At 37.2% G+C, this 20274-nt stretch overlaps 1 protein-coding gene across 4 annotated transcripts in view; it reads right to left on the reverse strand.

Annotated features, from left to right (window-relative positions):
- The window catches only part of GRM1 (glutamate metabotropic receptor 1), a 181616-nt gene that overhangs the window by 84818 nt on the left and 76524 nt on the right, over positions 1 to 20274 (reverse strand). The window lies entirely within an intron of this gene.

Below are 20274 nucleotides of genomic sequence, written 5' to 3' on the forward strand. Positions count from 1 at the left end.
AATAAATTCCAGCCTAGGTCTGTGTTGTCCAATAGCCAAAGAGAGCAGAGGTATGACTTTGTTATGCGTCTGTCTAATCAATATCCAGTAATAGCAAAGATTATTTTTAAGGGCAGGTTTTACAAAGTGTGTGGTGGGAATTGGTTTGATAAGACAACCTTTTAAAATGCTATATTCAGGCAATCCTTAGAGAAGCTCATTCCAGTATTCATCTGACAGCCTTCTCTGTAAAAAATCTTTTATCTCTTTAAAGAAAATAAAAATAAAAGTTGTGAAGCTCGATAAGGACAGATTCGATTTCCTCCTTTTTTTCTTTTCTTTCTTTTTTTTTCATGAAATCACAAATCTAATTTACCAAGCCTGGAGGTTTTTGTTATATTGAAACTGAAGCTCATTTAAAACCAATGAGCTCATTCAACAACAATGGAAATAGATACTGCTGCTCCATTGTCCTCTCTGACACCACCTTTATCACATACCATCTCATCACCATAAACCAACTAACATTAGCCCACATTGGTCATTGGCTGCTTTGCAAAAAAGCAGCTTTGTTTAATAATTTATAAAGAAAAAACAATACCAAGAAAAATTACCTCTTTTTACTGCCTCAGAAAAAGAGGTGAGGAAAACTGCCTATCATACAACAGTAATTTATTCTGTGTCCCAACTAAAACACAGTACCCAAAACCAAGATGCTTCATCCTCAGAAGTGTTGCAGTGTTGAAACATTTATTATTGACTCTTCACATCTTCAAGTAGGTTGCCCCTGTGATTTTTACATTACCAGTAAACCAAATGCCTGATGATCACAGGCTATACTATTGTAAGACACATAAAAAATACAATATTTTCATTTCAATACAGTATTTTCAGAGACTATTTAGAACTTAACTGCTTATATATTTCATTTGTTGAGACTTTCTTTGAAATCATGAGAGTTAAGCAATTGCTTTATATTAAATGAAAATGAAGATTCTTGTGTTGATGCTTGTCTCCAGTAATTAAAATAGATCAGCAATACAAAAGAATTCAAAAAATTAAATAAAAAAGGCAGGCTGCTCTGTCCCACCCCTCCAAGGACAGTGAAGCATAATTAGTAAGCTAAGTGCAGAAGAGACACTAGGGCTAGGAGAAACCAGAGTGTTTCATTCCACAGTTTGCTCAAGTCAATTTCCCAGAAAATCTATTCACAAATATCAGAAACTATTAATGCAAGATATACCTGCTGCACAGTATTTCACTGGCAATATAAAGTCATTCAAAATCCATCTTAACTTTGTATCTTCATAGTACAAAGCTCCTTGAGTTCTTGGACTGGTCCTACAGGCTCATGACAGTTTTGTAACCCAGAAAGACAGACAACAGCTACTTGTTAGTGTGATACTAAATCCCTAATTATTCAGCTTCTTAATGTCAGCTCTTTTGGGGCATGGATCTGAAACAGCCACTGCTATCCTGCCATTACTGAAAGAAAATAGCTTACAACATCCCAAGAATGTCTGGGATAATTATGGGTACATTGTCCGAGTTAAAAAAAACTAGTCAAATTATTTATTTTCCCAAGTGGAAAAGAAAACAAAGGGTTTATTTTCTCTTGAATTAAAAAGTCTTTGGAGCTAAGAGTGCATCTGAGATCTGATATCTAAAATAAGATGGAAGAAAATAAAAGGAGATGGAAGTATTATTATTGATTTGGTTTACACTTCAGACTAGTGGGACTTGCTCACTGCTGCATGATGGAAAGTTTGAAAATTTGCTTCTAGTTTCAAACTTCACATCTACATAGAAATACACCCAGAATTCTTTTCATCCCCTCCTTTTACATGTTCTTGCCAGAATTTTATACATACAATGATCTTCTTCAGCATGCTTTTACACTAATGTCTTTACATGCAAAACATAAATTTGAAGCTTTCTTCTGCCTGTTTACATCCTTGGCATTATTTGCCTCTTTGTTAATTTCTGCATTTGATTTCTTTCTCTTATATCAGCAGCTATGTGTGCCATGTCCTTAAATACTTTGTCCTGTGTGTCTCATCTTCAGTTTTCTTGAGAAAGATTTAAGCAGCATCTAGTTTAGTAATTTTAAGCTCATTATTTCCTATCTTTATTCATGAGTTTACTTCCTTCCTGCTATTTATTTTTCTCATTGTTATTGTATAAGCCTTTCTGATTTTTAACAAACCAGCTATCTCCTTTTATATAGGTTGCAATTTCTTTTCTACACATATGGCTCTTGTTTGACTTAGTAATATATCTCTCCACTTGGCAGAAAACAGGAATGCTCAAATAGCCAGGCTGAAAAGAATCATATTCTTTATGCACAGCACCTTATTGATATACATTGCTTATACACATTTTGAAAAAGTTGTTCCTGTAATTTATATTGCAAGTTCCTGGAAGAAAAAGAAAAAAAGATCTGCCTTTGGAATTTTAGTATATAATTTGAAATAATGCAAATCAGAAGCAGTGTTTCTAATGCATATCTGATTTAATCTTCAGACATATGTATATTACTTACTACTTGAGGGGATAAGAATCCTGAGCCTATAACAGTTGTAGAAGTATTGCTTTCTTTCATTAAGAAATTTTTTAAATCCCTTTTAGCCTTTAGAGAATCTAACCATTTTAATATTGCTATTTCTTGATATGGTTATGCATGTGTTTGAACACATATCCCTATGCAGCTGCACTTAATGAAAAATATCAAAAACTGGTCACCTATTTACCGTAGTAATTTCTTTCTTTACAGACCCTCTGCTCCCCAGCTACACAGAGATCTCATCACTCAGCTCTGCTCCTGTTAGATTTCCCAGTACCAAGTCCAAGTCTTGGACCCGGCAGGAAAATCACCCTGCCTCAACAAGTGCCAGCACACTCGCTGTCTTGCCTCTACTCCTTTCAAATGGATTTGCTCTCATACGGGAGGTGGAGAGAGGAACTACAAGATATTACTTCTGGCAGTGCATCTCCAACACACAACATGACACAGCCAAAGCCACAGACTTTAAACCATCTCAGTTCCCACCTCTGTCAACTCAAAATATACATTAAACTCGCCATAAGCACAGAAACCTCTGGGTTCATATTGGAACTCTGAACATTTGCATCTTAGAACTTTTGAATACCTGGTTGAAGAGGTGTTGCACATGGGAACTGGGAGATCACTACCTTAAATGCCTGGGGTTTGTGAATCTGGGTCTTTGCTAGCATTAATGGCCTCAAAAAATGATTTGGAATATTTCCACTTCAGAACTTTGATCAAAGAGATGAAAAGAACCAATTAAGATAGTGCTGTGCTCAGGAGGAAGCCCAAACCCTCTTACTCACAGTCAATTTCTCTTTCCTCAGAGAGACAGAAAGCAAGCTGTGGGCTTTTGTGGATTTGTTGGCTACCTGGCATTTTCACAGCACTTAGGCAGGGCAATTCAGAGATTAAGAGAAACTGAGAGGTCAGAAGGTAGAGGCAAGGGAGACAATATTGGGCAAAGTCATGATCCAAATAAAGTCCATTTCTGTTTACATTATGCCCTTGTGCATGCTGAGCTGTGGACAGCACTGTCCCTTTAGAAATGACAACAAAAATGGAGCACATCTAGCTGTTCTGGCTTCTGTCATGAGGCTGGCAAGGCGTGTTAGACCAAGTAAGCAGCAGCCACACGTGGCAGCTACCAAAGACATGTTAATAGGACATGGAAGCACAGGGCATTGGTTACATTGGCCTCCTATGACTGAGCACTGGCATCTCCAGCTCTGATGAGGTTGGCTGCTGGGTAGATGTGCATGTAGCATTAAGTTAAATCAGTGGAATTCCAATATATTATAGAACTAATTTGCAGTGTCTTGTCAGTGCATCTTTTGGAACATGTGTTGGTTATCTGATGTGGCTTTTGTCTGGGTTGTTCTTACATGTGTGTTTCCAAGCCTTGCCTGCACATAACAAGTCCTGCTGCTTTCCAAATTCGCACTTGTTCCTGAGGTCTGGGTTGGTAACTTTGAAGGTGCTTGTACGACTTTGTAACGGGACAGAATCTTTGGGTCAGCTTGTAACAGCAGAATATGAGGGGCACTCCAAACAATTGAATCAGAAACAAAAATACCTAGTGGAAAGTTCAGTAAAATTAAAACCTTATGATGCAAAGCTAAAGTAGAATACTTCAATTGAAAACAAAAATTAAAGCAATTCAATTAAAATCAGTGGGAAAAAGTATTTTGGCCCAAACTCAATTTAAAACATGCAGCCAACATGAGAGGCATGAGAGGTTGTATGCCATGGAACAGTCCAGAAAGGGTAATACAGACCAGCTGTCCTTCGTGTATGCACGTACAGGCCATAGATCCTGTTGCTTTAGAGATGTCTAAGCTGGAAACAGAAACTCAACCATGTAGTTAACAACTGGCAAGAGATATTAGAAATGGCTTCTCAATAGTTACCACTATCATGGAAAGAAAATCTGCCTTATCTGTTGGTGTTTAGATCTAAGAGAACAAAATAGGTTGAAAAAAGTTCCATGAAGTGAGTCATTATTCTTTCACTAAATGTATATCTGCTTTGCTTTTACAAATCTCTCCCCATGAGAGGAATTCAAGGCAAGCCACATTCGATGCACTATACAGGAGGCAGTAGTTTCATGGGCTTCCTTTGGATTGAAATATATTCCCAAGAATTCTCACCAAGTGCTACATATTTGTTGAAGGAACTGAAACTATTGAAATGCACAGAGATGACGTTCTGACTTTTGAGAGTACAGCAACAGAACATCACAAAAGACTAAAAAGTATGTTTGACAGGGCTATGAAATAGGACCCAAATTATATAATAAATGTAAAGTTTCAGGCTCCAGAAATATTTGAAAGAAGGCCTAAAGAAGGCAGTCAATTTCCAAGTATTGTAGACTTCAAAGATGAAAAGACAAACGAGTGTGCAAAGTGGGAGGGAGGGTAAAATCTGTGGGAAAATTCATGCCAAGCTTGACAGTCTTTATTAGTAGCTGTCAAGCACTTAGAAGAGCACAATGCCATTCAAGCTTGGACAGAGACTTTCAAAGTTACAGGGTTAATAAAGTTCCTATTTTTAAGTATTTTGATTACAGTACCAGATACTAGGCATTTTCAAATGTTTTGGAAAATAGCTGAAGGATAGGGTGCTTACAGAAAAGGCTGAATACAGGGCACCTATGATATCAGAATGCCCCTATGCTTTAGCAGAGGAAGATGATAGGTGAAAGCTTTACATATTCTCTTAACAGAAAGCTGCCAATAGCAAGAACTAGTCACATAACATTGGTGCTCAGCAAAGGTGTGACTGGTTAACTATAACTGCAAAATAGAGCGGGGTTTTACCAATTGCAGTTATACTGGTTGAAAATATATAATGAACCTGGAATAATACAGATAGAGACAAGATGAATTCTCACAAATAAAGGTGTATTTATGGGAAAAGTAACAAAAAGAGCTGTCTCAGAAGCTATATTGCTGAACTATTATCTGTGTTACTGTAAGGCTACCTGGAGAAATTTATTCCAGTTTTTTTCATGGGAAGAATTAAATCTGCATTTGCCAGATATGTCCTGGAAACTGCTAGATCTTGTCCTGGTCTAGCACCTGATAGGCAGCAATCTCCCCAGCACCCATGTACAGCAAATCTGTATTGGCTATACTGAACAAGCTTTGTGGATGTGTTGTAATTGACAGGGATCAGGCAGCTGTGGAAATGTGAATCTGGTTGGATTCAAACTCTGCAATTATTATACAGTCAGTTCTCATTCAAAAATACTGGGAGATGAAAAATTCCTGTGATCTGTGCAACCATTTTAACTTTTATTCAACATGTAAGCTGATTCTCACCTTGCTGGGACTAGAGTCAATCAGAAGCAGCTGACTCTAATAGAATTACAGTACCATGTACTAGAAAAAAAATTGTATCAGGACTTATATCTATGTACAAAATTGGATTTATTTTCAACTTTAGAGTTCCAAAAGCTTTTTGACATGAAGCTTTACATTAAACAATACAACAGGATGGTAATAGCTCCCAGCACACAGCTGCACTCATCATTAACCTGCTATCTATCTAGTCTGTCTCTGCTCAGGTTAGCCTAGAGCCCAGGGATAGCACAAGGAAGGAAATTGGTATTGGAAGCACTAAAGAGACACAGGGCTGGATTACAAGGGCTACTGATAGTCTGCTCTTTGAGCTCCATCAAACATTTAAAATTCCTTTCTTTCCCACATGCATAAAATGTCCTTTGTGAAGAATATATACTTAGGTTATCTAGAGGATATTGTGCTGATACAAATACATGTCAAAGAGGAGAGATGATGTTATCTTGAGAAAATGCCTATCCCCATCTTGAAGAACTAGAACAGAATAAAACTGAGATGATAAAACCAGCAAGAACTCAGAGTTTAAAAGAATGTGTTGCTTAACAAAAATCAGAGAAGAATCTAGGTCAGTGTTACTTGCAGCATCATGAAAAATAGCAACCAGACACACAAAAAGGGAAAGACGGGAATAAAGGTTTATCGGGCAGTGTCAGGACAATTAAATTTCAAAAAAACACCCAGTTCATAAAAGATCAGTGATAAAAATACCATCCCATAAAAGTTGAAAATAGCAGAATAACCTTACAGAAATAAGTGTCCCATTTTTATGAATGTGACCTATAGGATGAATTACTAAAATCTTAGCATGGGTAACTGAAGATTAGAAGGACAGCATGTAGCTATAAGCGAGTATGTACTGGACTAATAACCTTAAAATACGTGACTGAGGAATAAGCCACAGTATAAGCCATAATCCGTTTTAAAAGCTTTAGATGTGAAAGGACAGCAGTAACAGGTAGAATACCCATAAAGTGATGCTATATTTAAAGATGACATATACAGCAAATTGAGAGAAAGTAACTCTTCCAACCTTTTTTTTTCCCCTTAAAAATAAAATTCAAAGACAGTTTGTGACACTTAAAGATATCCAGTGATGGTTGTAATGAAGCATATGAAAGGAAGCAAACTAAAAAAAATACAAGTGAGGTGGTGGATCAAAACCAAATTAATTCATTTCACAAATTCATCATTTGAGCCATTTCATAGCTGAACTTCCATATCTTTCAAAGATGTGCATATTTCTTCTAAACCAAGGTTTTTATATTCCTCTAGAGTGAGACAACCATTCTCTTTCAGCTCAATCTTTGAAAGCTTATTTATACATGAAAGAGCCTGCCTAATTTACTTCTGCTGCTTTTTGGGATGGTAGCAAGTTCACTGTCTTAGAGGTGCCTATGGTCCCATCAGAAAACCAAAAAGTTTTCCTGCAGACTGTCAGGAGTTTGAAAAAACTAACCAAACTTCTAATTATTGCATTAAGGAGGCAAAACCTTGTGCTTTTAATCTGAAGAAGAAAATATATTACAGAGACTAAATCCAGAATTAAGAATTTTAAACCCCAGTTTATTTATGTTTTCTCAGGAGGAATTCTAGGGACAGGAAGACAAAATGCCCTCTGAGAAGAGAAAAAAATTACAGTGTGTAAGGATTGACTGTGCCCTGTCCTAGGAAGCATTACCTAAGGTTAAAAGGTACTGCATAGGTGTCAAATCTAGTCAATGAAATGTGCATCAAAGAGAAAACATGCTTCAGATGAAGAGATTCCAGAAGGAAACATTAAACTAGTCTGGAGTAAGTACGGAATGTGTGCATGTTAACAGTTATATATGTTTAGTGAAATGAATTTAAAATACACAGATCATTCACCCAAGATTATCCAAGATGCTGGGGCACCATATGATTATTAATTTACTCATCTTTAAACAGAACTAACTTCCCCGAAAGCAAAAGTGTGAGGTCTTGCTAGAGACAGCTTTAGAGTTCCTCCTATCCCCTTCCTTCATTTATTCCCAGATAGAGTCTCATGCTGAACCCTCTTCTGAGCAGTAGCAATCACTTTGCTGAGCACAGGGTGCTGAGTGCTGGTGCAGGGAATTGCTGTGAGTTTCAAGACTGCACTAATTTACTGGCAGCTAAAGCCCTGTCTGACACATCAAGGGCCAAGCAGCAAATAGCTGATATAGATGGCAGTTCACTAAAAACCACTGTTAGCTGTATGAAAACAGCCCCCAAATTTTGAAAGATACTAGCAGCAGAGTTTGAGGATAAAGTTATACAGTACTTCTTTGGATTAAAGTCTCCTGAAATTATGTAAATATTATTACCCAGCTATCAAAGCCCCACTGAAGGAATAGGAACTTCCCAGAATCTATTCATGTTTGATTGCAAATATAGCAAAAGGAGTGCTCTTTTCTGACAGATTATAAGCAGATTTGCAGAGACATGCAAAAAATACTTCAGTTAAACTTACTAACTACTTCCAGTTTGAGAATTATGAAAATACATAGCAGTCATTTAAACTGAACTCCTTTACCAGCTACTACTCAAAAATCAACTGCAAATGCATCTTTGAACTGCTTGTGTAGGAAAAAAAACCCTCTCTGTATTTAAGATGGCAACACAGCATAGCCGAAAAACTGTTATTTGGCAAAAAAAAAAAAAAACACCATATAGAAAACATATACTGGTTTAAGGTGATGAAAGCCAGTCAGCAACTTGGAACACAACCACGCTAGGCCTATTTCTAGTACCTGGAAGTTTTTAAGGGTAGTATGAGGTTCATATCAAGCCAAGGTGAAGATTTTAAAATTGTGCTAATGTGTTGAGACAGTCAAGTGTCTCTGAGATTTTTCACTTATTGCCATTTTGTATAAAGAGTGTTTTGTAGAAAAAAATTATCACAAAGACTGAATCAAGACAAAATTGCCTGGATCTTTCCTTGAAAAAAACAGCAGTGCTAGCTGCCTTAGTGTCATTTTTAATCACCAGGAATCTTGCATTTCAACTCTACATATCACAGGGATTAGTAAAATAGGACTGGTAGACCCAAGGCTACCAAATATGATTAGACTAATAATACGTGAAGAAAAAATCTTGCATAGACAGAAGAAAAGCCTCACATATACTTAGAAATTAGTTAGGTTGTTTCTGTTTTAATATTATAAAACTATTGGACACCCACAGCATAACACAATGAAAGCTTGCCATCTGATTCCATCATAATAAACACATGATGTGCCAGAGTTAGAGAAATTGTGACATTAATGCTATTTTTAATGCTGCATAACTGAACCTGATAGGATCATCAAGAAGCAAAGGAAAGGGACACAACATAATACAGTGTTCTTGGCAAGCTGCAAATTAGAACAGGGATCTCAGAACCTGAGACTCATCCAGCCTACTTCAATACATGAAACACAAAGGATGCAAATAAACAATCATAATAATGGATTAAAAAACTAATGGTCTGTAGACTTATCAAAAATATATGACCTGTGAACAGTGGAAAACAAATGATTTAGGTAATTTTCCATCACATTAAGTACTAAAGGAAAAAATAACCTAAAGCAAAACCATATTGTCCTTTCCAGACCATAAAAATGTATTTTAATTTACAGAAAAAAAACCCAATATCCCTTATACTTTGATGCTTTCGTTTGTTTTGATGGCCATTTCAACAGGGGTTTATGAAAAACCTTTATCGTAAATGGGGATGTTGAACTATTATATAACAAACACTTTCTCCTTAGGAAGGAGATCAGGATCACTGAATTCAATTCCTGGCCTCATTCAGCACCATCCCCAGGAGTGACACCATGTGTCTGAGAGCATTGTCCAAACAGTCCTTGAACTCAGGACAGACTGGTGCTGTAACCACTTCCCTGGGGAGCCCGTTCCAGTGCACAACCACCTTCTGTGTAAAGAACTTTTCCTGATATTCCTCTTCCTGTCACAAGTTCAGACCAATCCCTCAGGTCACTGGTCACCAAAGAGAAGAGATCAGTGCTTGACCCTTCTCTTCCCTATATGAAGGGACAACAGTGAAATCTCCCCTAAGTCTCCTCTTCTCTAGACTTAGCAGACCAAGTAACCTCAGCTGCAACTCACATGGCTTCAACTCCAATCCCTCATCATCCTTGTGGCCCTCCTTTGGATGATCCTCAATAATTTAATGTCTTTTTTATGTTGTGGCACCCAAAACTACCCCCAGCACTTGAGGCAAGGCCACCTCAGCACAGAGCAGAGCAGGACAATCCCCTCCCTTGCCTGGCCTGATGCCACTCAGGACAAGGTTGGACCTTCTGGCTGCCAGGACACTGCTGACTCAGATTCATTGACAGGTACCCCCAAGTGTCAGCATCAGTGCTTGGCACCAGTCAGTGGTGGATGGAAGCTGACCGTCACTGTTAGTTTGTTACATTACTGTAAGACTTTCATACCTTCTCTCCGTGAGTTCCCACAGGCAGCTCCTCACAACACTGACTCCTTTTCTTTTCCTTCTGCAAGGCCGGTGACTCCTTCCTGTCCTGTGCAGCACATACTAGCCCTTGCACAACCACCTGACCTTTACTACTCACAGGAACACAGCCGGCTGACTACAACTCTCTCTTAACCAGCTGAGCCACTCGTTTATAACACCCATCCTTACTGGACACAGCTGTGACCTATTAAAGACAAGGTTGTTCCTACTCTTTGGTAATTAGTACAGCTGCAACTCCTCAGGGGCAAGATTGCCTTCAGCACTTTATTGTCTCACAATCCATTTTCCCACACTCAGGTCCCTTTATAAGATGCTGCTCTTCAGCCTCTCATTCCCCAGTCTGTACACACAACCAGGGTTGCTCCATCCCAGGTGCAGAATCTGACACCCACTCTTGTTAAACAACATATAGCTGGTGATTGCCCAGCCCTCCATTTTTTTTGAGGTCTCTCTGCTTATAAGGGAATTAACAACTCCCAATTTAGTGTAATTGGCAAACTTAGTATTCCTTCAAGTCCTGCATCCAAGTCATGAAAAGAACTGGTCCTAAGAGTTTCTGAAGCACAAAGGTCCAGTGATGGAGCCCTGTATAACCCCAGTGGTGACAGGTCACCAGTCTGCTGTCACCCATTCACTGTAACCCTTTGCACCTGATGCATGAGCCAGTCATTCACCCACTGTGTAACCTGGTTATTCAGCTGTGAGCTGGACATTTTGTTCAAAAGGATACTGTGAGAGATTGTATCAAAAGCTTTTCTGAAATCCAAACAGATTATATCAACTGGCTTCCTTGAATCAGCCAGGTGGGTTACCCTGTTGGAGGAAGAAATCAGGTTCAACAGCAAGACTTTCCCCTCACAAAGCCATGCTGGTTGTGACCCTTAACTGAGTTGTCCTCCAGGTGTTTTTCAGTACTTCCCACAGTAATCCTTCCCATGATTTTAACAGATGTGTCTGATGTGAGACTGACAGGCCTGTTGTTTCTGGGGTCCTCCTTCTTGTCCTTCTTGAAGACTGGGACAAAATTCACAAGCTTCCAGTCAACTAGAACCTCTCTGTGTTCCCAAGATCCCTCAAAAATCATTGAGAGGTTTTGACATGGCATTACCTAGGTCCTTGAGGATTGTCTGATGAGTCTTATCAGGCCCCGTAGCTTTGCAGGGATCCAACTGGAGTAGCAAGTCCCAGAAAAATTGAGGGTCAACTGCAAGGTTGTCATTCTTGCCAACCTGGATATCCAGCTTGATCCTTCTTGTCCTCTGATTTATTACATGTGTGATATTTCAGTATTCCCTGAGGCAGAGTTACTCCAAATGGCAGCTGCCTTCTGACACAGCCTTGCCTGTAACCAGAGGAGGTCTGCAGCATGTACTGAATAAAGCAGTGTCTTATGGAGAAGGAATCTTGGAGTTAATTAATTAAGGAGTGCTTCATGGCATTCTTAAATGCCAAGTGATTTACTTCATAACTTAAGGAATAACGTCAATAAGTAGTTCTCTCTGTGTGTATGCATATCCACAGCCCAAATATCCTCTCTTCCTCCAACTATTTGCTCTCTTTTTAAGAACATATTTTCGCAGCAACCTCTTGCAAAAGAATATAAGCTATATGTCTCTCCTCTTGTGAAATTATATCAGGCAAGAAATAAATTAAGGATCTGAACATAGGTTTGATGATTCTATTCCTCCACAGTTACATTCCAGAGCCTTTGTATGCTATCATTATTTTTACACCAGTAGGTAAGGGTCCTTATAACAAGTAATTAGGCCAAGTACACACAGGCCAGCATAAATAAGTGTACAACATCAAACATCCAGATTTTGTTGCATATTCCATGGTGAAAGCATTTGATCTGTACGTACAATAATTTGGTGAACAAAATGAGTTTTAAGAGATCAGAAAAATAAAATGGAAAGCCTGTGTACAATTAAAATATCTATCAGGACAAAATAATGATTATATCAGTTCTTTGCACAAGTTTTTGCATGAATGAAATGTCTCCAGAAGTGCCAACATGTACTGATAGGCTTGGGAAAGGTGCAGGGCATAGCTAATCCCTACCCTTGACAGATAGCACCTGCCCACTGACTAGCAAGTGGTCTTGGGTTTGGTTTCACTTTACTTTGCTATTTATTGGGCAGACAGATGGCTCCATGCTAGCATTATTAACTAAGTATTCTTACAAATAAGTGCATTGATTCAGTCCTGTGTAACCTGTCATATACTGCCTCATAACGGTTCTTTCCAGCCTTGGACACACAGCCTGACTCCTGTCCCTACAGGAAGAGACATCCTCCTACCTAAATGCAGGTTCCCCCAGTGCCCTCTTCAGTGTTTCACCTCACTGAAGGGCACCTATTATTTTCAGTTCTATTAATCTTTTTTTTTTAATTCTTTTCCTATACATGAGACATTTTGAAAGCTTCAACACCACATTGTGGGGAAAAAAGTTCAGCGCTGACTGCCACAGTTGACAAGAATAAGCTTGCAAGATATAAGTGAAATTAAATGGGAAAACAGTGCTGTGCAAAATCAATATGCAGGTCTTAAGCTCAGAAGATTTAGTTTCTTGTTGAGTTAGACATCAAAATTCCCAAGGAAGCTTTTTTTTCCTGAAAATTCTTCAAGTTTCGAAAAATGTTGGTTGTTATAATCCATATGAGAAATACATTGCAAGGAAAGTATTGCTTAGGGTAGAGCAATTACAAAAAGAATTGCATTGGGTTTTATTTGTTTTATTCTTTTGACTTCCTTTTTCATGGTTGAGATTTGATTATCATTTAAAAACATAAATGTTTCATTCAAAGCACAGTAATGGAGAAAAAAGGAAAACACTATTTTTAATTTTTATGTAGCTTACAGGGGTTTTTAAAATCACCTTAGAACTGACAATGCAATTGGGGCCTATCTCATTCAGATCAAATCTGACTACTGCAGATGTTAATGAACAAATTCTTTTTTTTTAATAGGACATATCTATTGGTATAGTCCATGAGATTAGGAAGTTTGATTTCAGATTTTTGTGTACAGCATCTGCTGACACCCTACCCCTATTTTTTCCTGCTTTGTTTGTCCTTAATGTGTATTTTTTTTTTTTCTATTAATGAGTAAAATACTTGCTTTAGCAAATGACTGCAAAATTTATATCATGCCTAGGCTGATAAATTTGTATGATAATTTGGAAAGCTCATACTGAATAATTAATAACTAGCAATGTCCAAAAATAATATTCTGTTTCTTGTATTGATTTCTACAGGCTGTTAGCATGACATTGTTGCTATGTACTTCCATGTCTTCAGCACAAATTTAAAACTGCTAGGCTTGACTCAGTCATATTGTGAAAACAATATCAAATTCCACAGCTGCTTTCCTCAATAGGGGGATATTTAGGGGAAATGGTTCTAACAGGAAATTACAACTGATAAATACACACCTCAGACTTGCTTATGGCTTGATAACATTATCTGTTTAATAACATTAAACAGATTCTCAGGTAAGATGTGTAAATGAAATCATTAAAACCCCACAGAATTTATTGTGCTTTTTTTTTCTTTGTAATCAGTCAAAAAAAATCCAAGGACTTTCTGCAACTTAAATGGTGACTATGCCAGTTTCTAGGCATGATATTCAGCTTCAGAACTCTTTTTCCTAAGCAAAAGTATTGACACTATCCAACAATACATTCAATACCTAACACTAACAATATTCATATATTTTTAATATATGCTTAGGAAACACTTTGAAGAGGAGAAAGTCAGGGAAGGATATGATTATCAGTCTAAAATGCTTATGTTTCACACAGAACAGTGTTTGGTTTTGTTCTTTTACAGTGACCTTTTCTTTTTCACATGGTAATGACCACAAACCCACTCCTGCTAACAAGAGCAGCAATATCCAGTATTTTGAATAGCTTATTGTCTAGCAAACAGAGTTCACCTTATATTTACCATTCAGTCTACAGGGACAGATTTTCAAAAACCACATAAAAGTAAAGAGAAATTAAGCAATTGTACTTCAATTAACTTCTGCAGGAGCCAAGAATCTAATGCCTTGGACATAGCTTTAAAAATGTTGAGATGAACACCAATTGACTAGGCAGCACTGGTATCTGGCTTCAAGGATGTTTAGAGAGCATGAGTTCTCACAACACTAAATTAGAATGGGCAAAATTACAGTTAAGACACTGCAATACCATTCCACAAAATTTGTTCTCAGGATGAGCCCCCAATATAGGAACTCCTCCCTCTGTGAACTGCCCTTGCCGCTCAGCAATCAAGTGACTAAATCATGTAACACTGTTGTAGTCTCTGCAGTGGTCTTTGTGAGCCAGAATCAATTTAGCAAATGGGATAAATGTACAGAATTGTCTGGCAGATGAAAATGATTTCTGGATAATACCAGTACAGAGAAATGTATTGCTAGCTATTTTTTTTCTTTATCTGGGAAAAGAATAAACCAAAGTCCCAGGAACACTTACAGAGTGATTTCAGGGAGGACTTAGCCTTGCAACTTATTGTTACATGAAAAATAGGAGATCACTTCTTTCTGTGCAGGAGAAAGAAGCCTGAAGCATCTGCTTCTGCTTGAATTTGGACATGTCAAACACTGATCTGGTCCTACAGCTGTAGGGACGTTGCTCCTTCCTTGAAACAACCTCACTGTGTATGCTGACAAACACTATAATGCAGAAGGAATAAAAAAATAGTGAGCAATAATGAAACTTTAGCATAGGTACAAAACACACCTTACACAAGGTTTTAAAATGCCATATACCAAAAAATAAATCACTCAGCTGGGTGAAGTCCTGCAATATCATTATATTGTAATTTTGCCCAACCTACCTGCAGCACAAAGACCTTAATCTATTAGCTGGTTTAAAACATTCATCATAGAAATGCTAGAATTTATGAAATATTTGGATTAAATATCCAGTTTCTAGACAAATCTCATGGACAGAAAATTAGATATCTCTTTTGGACAGATGTTCTCCCCTGCTTTATACAAGTAATGATTTTTTTATTAATTGATTAGCAATAACTCACAGTAGAGGAAATCTGAACTGGACAGTAGCATCTAATCAGGAGTGAATGTTAAAGAGTATGATGATGTTGGATCAGATTCAAATTACACATGAGTTTTTCTATTCACTTGAGAGAGATTTGGATCAGCCTGAGAAGCAACATAGAACTAATGAATAGAAAGTGATATTTAGATTACATAGCTACTGGTAAATTACATGGAATGAAGGAAAAGAAAACAAAACCAAGGAAAGTTGAAAATTAGGGCAAAAATATAATAATCTACCAACAACTGTGGCTTAGAAAATAGATGTATTTATGTCACATTCTGCCTTTTAGAAATCACTGAATGCAAAAAAAGAAAAGCTAAATAATAAACCCAAAAAGAGACCTGCTGAATGATTGTGTGCCATAGTTGTAACTGGAATCCAACCCTCATCAACAAATTTAAGAGGTAAAAAATATTAGAATACGTGTATATTTCTAAGGAGTCCAGTTACAGAATTTTCTCCTAGTTTTTTTTTATTATTACAGAAAATTTTAAACATATTTCAAACTATGAGTATTTGAACTTGAGGCTGAATACTTCTATTGGTACCTCGTATTGGTCTAATCCCACAAATAACCTCCACAAAGACAAGACTTTTAGAGCCCTCCAGAAACTCGCTGATTACAGTGGTTTCTCTGCTACCTATTCAATAGATCACTATTACGTTACAAGTTCAGGTCTGTGCTCAGCAGAATATTTAAGAGCATACTTAAATCCACAATTACTCATCAGAGCACTCAACTATAAGCATGTACTCAAACCCCTCCAATATCAATATCACTTAAATATTTTACTAACTATGAGTAGATATTTCAACTGGGACACTGGCTAGGTGTGCCAGCCTGTATACACCTCATTTCTCTTTTTTATCAAGGAATATGGAATATTTGTTTTGACTTGCACTACTATTAAATTGCTGGATGTAGTTAAAAAATTGTCAAATTGCATTTGACCTAACACGTTTATATTTTTACCTTTAAAAAGTTTGTTGGAAACATAAGTCTTATACACCACTTCTGTGATATTTTTCAGAGGACTCAAGGTGGATAAAGTTAATTTTTGCATTGCTGTTTTAGACAAATTTGATAGAAACAGATGGAAAGATAACCCACCTATTTTCACTGCCCACTTCAAAACAAACATCAACTCTCAAAAATTTTTGAGACAAATGTACATGGAAATAATTAAAAACCAATAAAAACCTGGATGTTTTAAGCTGATTTAATAGTAATTTTCACTTTTTTAAGCTAGAGTAATTGTTCTGAAAACTACAGAATATCCAGGCCTGTAAATAGAGTTAGGATTGTTAGCCTGCAAGTGTTTCCTATGTCTGAACAGTTACTGAATTTACAAAAGGTGAAATATTTCATTTTAATTTTGCACATGGCCTCTTTTAAACAGACTGCTAGATAAACAATTACCCACAAATTATCTTTAAAATAAGCTTTGTACCTTCAAATCTAGAGGTTGAAAGAGGACTGCATTAATTCTATTTGTAAGGGAAACGGCAGAAACATAACATACTGCAAAATTTCCAAAACAAATAATCCACAAGTCACTAAAAATGAAAGATAATATAATTCTATTATAAATTAAAACCCACTGTTGAATAAAGTAAAATAACCATCCTTCATACATAATAAATGTCAAAAGTAATTATTCTCTTGTATGCAAACAGATAGCTGAAATCTCTAGAAAAATTAGTTGTGTCAGTCACAGCCAAAACAAAATGCTAATTTTATCTCTCTTTGGTCTAAAACCTTTCCCATGAAAGAGTTGTCATTCCTAAAATTCAATTTGGCATTTCAATGACTCTTTTTAATTCTGTACATTTAGAATTGTTAGTGTTTGCATTGTATTTTGATAGTCTGACAGCTGCAGTAGTATTTGCAGTAGTAAATTATACACAGAACTACTAGTTGCCTGATACTTCACAACACCCTAATACAAATATCTGGGACAGTTGAAATAGCTAGGAAGAAAACCATTTTGAAAAAACTAAGGCACATAACTGCTTAAAACAGGTTGGTGTAACAAACTGGTGTGACAGTCACATCTGAGTGAGACACACAGGGTCTGTACTGAAGGCACTTGGCAGTAGCCAGAGGAGAACCCCACCAGCATCTCATTGTATGCTCCTCTGTGGGTATCTGCAATTGCTGTTTCACATTCCACAGAACAAAGGGTAACTTTGGGTGAAATATGTACAAAATATTGTGATGTCAAAAACCTTTTCCATTTACTTTTTTCCTAGGTTAGTAGATTGCATTTACACATAAGGACTGCCGACTTTGCACAGTGTTTTCAAAACAAAAAGCATTATGCAGACTGCAAAGGATAAAATCCCTATGATTAGCCTCTTACCTCTGCAAGCTTAAATGGAGTTAATAATTAGCTTGGCAGTCTGCAAGTATAGTTGAAAAGGTGTGAAGAAATCTGTATTCTAGCCAATATTGTACTCACAGAAGAGCAGAAAATCTGGAGCAGAAAATCTGAGTTTACCTTAATTAATGTTAATAAAAAAAGCAGTTTGAAGTTAAGGCTCTGTTCTCTGAAGCAGTAGCCAGGTGTTTATGAGCACCACCAAGGCTAATAGGAATACTCCAGTGCTTATGGCACCCTTACCAGAACTGTAGAAAAGCTAATCACAATTAAAATTATCTCAATGGTTGAGTAATTTTATAATAACATTTGGTTTAATGCTCAAAAATACAGACCCTATTTTCAAAAGACTCCCTATCTTCAAATTATTTTTAATTTGGTAAAACTGGCAACACTGAAAGCCTTTAAAAAAAGTCAAAACACTATTCAAATTTATTTTGAACTTTCTGTAAATGCATCATTATAGAAAAAAAAAAGTAATGTTACAGAAACAGAAGAAATACATTTTTGTAATATTAATACTAATTTATTTGTCTTAACTATGTCACATAACTCCCCAGAAGGCACTTCTTAAATTTTTTGTAAATATGGTTATAATATATAGCAAGAAAAAAAACATTTGATAAAGGAAATTCTGAGAGGCTGTCCTTAATTCCAAGCCTTTTTACTAGCCAGGCTGTATAGTTAAAGGTGTTATTCAAAAGTTTTTAATTACTGAGTTGTCCTCTTCACCCCTGAGTTCAACCAGCATTAACACAGGTTACCTGGAATTTCCATCATTGCAGGTACTCAAAAGCTATCTGGATGATCCTGGGCAATCATCCTTAGGTAGCCCTGCTTGAGTAAGGGTTTTGGCCCAAATGATCTCCAGTGGTCTGACCTTCCAACCTCAGGCACTCTGCAATTCTGTGCTAATCTGAACTCACCATCTTTCCTATTCTCTTCCTTAACTATGAATATTCCACTAAACTTTCCTGAAAAGTTCTTAGACAAAACCCTAGTCATGCAATACAAATTCACTCTTTGGGTACTATTTTATGTGTCCCTTCTTCCCCTGAGCAGAAGGCAACATAAGACTACAGATACTACAAAAAATGTGGGACACAAACTCTTAAATGGCTTTTGTGTTCCTGACACTGGGAGGCAAGCAAGCACAGCACTTTTGAGTCCTCGAAGGGAGCTCACTGACAGATTGCCAGGTAAACTCAAATATTTTATCAGGCCTATGTCTTGATCCATCTCATTGTTATGTGCTGTGCATAGAAAGTCATTTGGAGAAGGCATCAATGATAGGCTTTAAAGCTCTGTGCAAAATGCAGTTCAACTGGATGCGACCACAAAAACAACAATCTTCATGGTCGCTGACACAAACACAAGGAGACATCAATACAGAAGTGTGCTTCTGCTTCTTGTATTCTACAGACAAAAACCTGCCTCAAAAAAAAGAAAAAGAGCTCAATGAACTATGTCCATCTGGTCTCTCTTGTCCAAGGTATATTTAATCTTAAACTATGCCAAATGGAGGCCATGAGCCTCTCAGCTTCAGTGTTGAGCCACATGGCAAAAGTGATCCAAAAGAGCACTAAAATATGTGCAGTTCTGTGTGCCTTTCTCTCATGGAAAAGGGAGGAGTAAAGTGAATTGATAATAAAATGAAATTAAGAGATTGGCACTGAGCAGCCAAGTCCCCTACAATCTTTGTATTTAATTGTCTTTTTCCTGGTAGAATGAAGGCACTCAAAACAAATATCTTTGGAGAGCTCACTTCTCAGTAAGCCCTGAATGGCTAGGAATCTGTCAGGAGCTGTGATAAACTTCCTCCCAACTTCTAGAATGCAACACACAGTTTTGTACACAGAAGCACTATCCAGCTGTGTAAAAGAGAAAACTAAGAAGAAAAATTACAATTAATGACAAAATTCCAAAGAGAGCTATGCAAAATGTTGCGATTCACAGAGCTTCAAAGAAGAGTTTGTGGGCTCTGTACAAGCTTATTCCACTCTGCATGGAATAGCAGAGAAATGGTAGATCAGGCTCATAAATCTATGAAACTTAAAGTTCTACCTGAACCCAAAGCTCCATCCTGAAACATCTTCACATGCCAGGGCTCAGGTGAGTATTCTCCTTGTGGTTGACTCTGAAGTGGGGGCAATGCCTAGAACTCACCTTAACAACTCTCCTTGGCCCTCCTGATCTGCCTCTTGGAAAAGCAAAATCCCACATACTAACATTTGTTGCAGGATATCATGATGTCTCAGTGATGCACAGATTTGAATCACTATAATTACAGGACTGGATACAGGAATTTTGTGTGTACACGCATCTCTATCTTAACAATTTCTGTGTTAGAGCACATGGGTTCATTGGCAATCCGATAGTGTGACACTCTTCTCATATTATTCACATTATTATCTGTTTGTATTTCCATCTGAAACTTCATTAAAAAAAAATCACATGCC

This window comes from Lonchura striata, chromosome 3 (genome assembly GCF_046129695.1).
Source record: "Lonchura striata isolate bLonStr1 chromosome 3, bLonStr1.mat, whole genome shotgun sequence".
Lineage (NCBI taxonomy): Eukaryota > Metazoa > Chordata > Aves > Passeriformes > Estrildidae > Lonchura > Lonchura striata.